The following is a 2,947-nucleotide window of genomic DNA, read 5'->3' as shown; positions in this document are numbered from 1 at the left end:
GGAGCTTGAGAATTCTCAGTGTAAGGTCTGGCAGTAGTAGTTGTAGTATACTAGGGACTCTGATTCATCAGCATATTTGGAGGTGCCGATGCCATAGGAGCCTTGCCTCTCATATCAGCCGTTTGAGATGTACTAGGTGTCTTCAACATGAACTCTGGAGGCATACCAAAACCCCACCAGTTAGGAGGAACAGATCCCGACATTGCCGATGCTAATAGGTCTGTAGTGAGCTTGATCGACTCATCTGATGTTGATGGATTGGTCGGCATTGGCGTGGATTGCGCGTTAGTAACTCCTAACGTACTTGGAGGAACAGCTGTTTCTGCGCCCGCAGCGGCTGTCGCAGCCGACGGAGCTGTGACAATTGGTGACCCCGGCTGATGATGAGAAGGACCAACATAATTTGGTGGCAATTGTCCTTCTTTGAAAGTTCTAGCCACGGCATTGAAAACCATATTGGACAGCACACCAGCTTGATTGATCAAGGCACGGTTAACAGCACTATCAACCATGTCTTGAAGTTTACCAGGATTGGCTTCAAAAGTAATCTGTCGAGGTATCTGTAGTGCTTCCTTCTGGATCACCTCGCCACTCCTGTTTATGCTGAAGGATTTCAAACATTGCTGCTTGTAATCCTCCATGGCTTTCGCAATAGCTTGCTTCTGCTCATCCCTGAGATTGTGTTCCATCACGGGGATGACGTTCTCCAAGTCAAATTCGGTATTCGACATATTGATCTTGATCTTGAGACGTGTTGATGCAAAAGCTGATCTACAAACACAAAGGGCTAATACCCGATTCAAACGTTAAGGCGTGTCAGCCGATTTGACCTTACTACCGGCAAAGGTGATAACTCGAATACTTTGGTCCCGACAACAGCGATGCGCCCGGATGCTATGGCCAAGAGGTATTCACACGGAACTCGAGAATACACCGAGCTTAAGTCAACGAACTCCTAAGAACTCGTAATAAAAAGGAAAATATGACGAACTCGTCGAAAAATTATATGCTGGAATATGAGTAAAAACTTGTGATTGATTGATTGATAGATCATTACAAGGCCCTAGGGTCTACATTTATACCCTGCTCAAAGAGCTACAATCAGACAGGACTAGGACTCGAATTCCAAATTGAACGGAATCCGTATACAAAACAAACTTAAATATCTATGGAAAACATAAAACTATCCTCCCGTGACAAACCGGGACACCACCATAGATCAATTGGCAACCTTCATGTTCTCCTTCCGAGTCATCGGCAGACTCCTCATCATAGCCATCGGCAAAGACTAATGCTGACCATCGGCATGAACGCGTCACCACTTCTGGACTTAGTTACATTCAACTGTCTCTTCATCGGCGACCACCCTCATCAGCAACTCTCCTGCAGACCAGTTACTGTTGCCCCATCTTACCGATCTATACTTTACCGATCTCTGGGTACGTGTCCAAAAACGGTGTCAACAACAAGCATGCAATGTGCACTTCGGCATATCCACACCCCATGCCTCTGTTGCATCAGGCCTAGCCTGCTGCTCACCGTGTCACAGAGAGCCTGCATTTGAGGCAGCTTAAGTATGCATAGAAACTTTTGTATGCAAGCTGGAAAACAGAAATTTTATATATATGTATAAAAATTTTCTCTGGCCACCTTCTGCTCACGATGGAATGCAGGATCTAGAAAAAATTATAGCTTTTTCAATCAATTTGTGTTTCTCTTGGAGCCAACCTAATTGCAACCAAGCAAAGCATAAAACACAGTAGCACAAACACATAACTTTCTAGAACTAGTGGCCGATATCCCTACAAATAATCTAATTCATAATTTGTAATCAAATCACTTAGACATACGGTCATAAGGAAGCATAAAAAATTTAACACACAACGTCTTGCATGTTGCCAGGGGTTGGACTTAACAAGTTGTGTGTGGTGGCCATGTTGCAATTGTGTATAAAAAATAACATCAAAGATCACAACAACATAACATAAAAGTTCATTGTGCATCCATATCTGCACGTACATGGCCACCAAGAGATCCTCAACAATCAGTGATGCCGTATCACGTGCAGCCAACAATAATATATAGAAATATACTATGATAATGTATAGAGAATATACTCTAATAATTCACAAAAAATTGTTTCAATAATGTATAAAAAGAAGCATGAATAACTTCCGATAAGCAGTGAAAGGTTACTGCATGATGATGGCCTAGATGCAATATCTTGCTACCTTTGTTGGATTGAGCATCGTCGTCGTCGAGGAGGACGTCTTTGAGGATCACAGCGATGGCCTCCTTGACCTGGATAGTTAACGATATAAATTTTTGTTGTAATCAGGTCATAACGTGCTCCGATAATGTATAGAAATATGGTTCAATAATGTATAGAAATATGCTTTGATAATATATAGAATTTTTCTCAACAATATATAAAAAGAAGCATGAATAACTGACAATATACAGGGACAAATTACTGCAAAACGGTGGCCTCCTTGGCCTGGACACAGCGCCTTGTTGCAGCTTGCAATTGAAAGGAAAATGTTGAGCAATAGGTAGCGCCTACACAAGGCCCACGCGACCGGAACAGTGGTGGGGAGGGGGCGCCACCGCGGGCCATGGTGGGGAGTGGGCACTAGGATTCCAGAGCTATATCAGAGGAGTAAGGAGCCACCAGATCTAATGGACCTTGGCCTCCTGTTCCTACGAGGCTGCAACCAAAATAGATCAAAATAGATCTAGTGGTGTGGAGTAGGTCAGCAATAGAGGAGGTCACCGCCACCATCCGCTGCTGGTGCACCATGGCTGTAGCCATTGGCTCCAGCCGGCTACATCACCACTGGATATGCAAGAGGGGCCTGCTGCAGCTTGTCGGGGATGGCAGAGTCGTGCCTCCCGCGGTTGTTGGTTGGTAATATGAAGAGAGCAGAGTAATTATTGATCGTAACAA

General features: G+C 44.1%; 1 long non-coding RNA gene across 2 annotated transcripts; it reads right to left on the bottom strand.

The window, feature by feature from the left end:
* On the bottom strand, window positions 1,396-2,606 carry LOC110434459. Of its 2 annotated transcripts, none has more exons than XR_002451968.1 (3): window positions 2,462-2,606; window positions 2,232-2,301; window positions 1,396-1,554 (listed from the first exon to the last, which is right to left on the bottom strand). It is a non-coding gene; the product is annotated as an uncharacterized LOC110434459 (long non-coding RNA). The 2 variants fall into 2 exon arrangements; XR_002451967.1 differs by having other exon boundaries at window positions 2,475-2,606.

This window comes from Sorghum bicolor, chromosome 4, assembly GCF_000003195.3.
Source record: "Sorghum bicolor cultivar BTx623 chromosome 4, Sorghum_bicolor_NCBIv3, whole genome shotgun sequence".
Taxonomy (NCBI): Eukaryota; Viridiplantae; Streptophyta; class Magnoliopsida; order Poales; family Poaceae; genus Sorghum; species Sorghum bicolor.
This window is presented reverse-complemented; position numbering and strand designations above follow the sequence as displayed.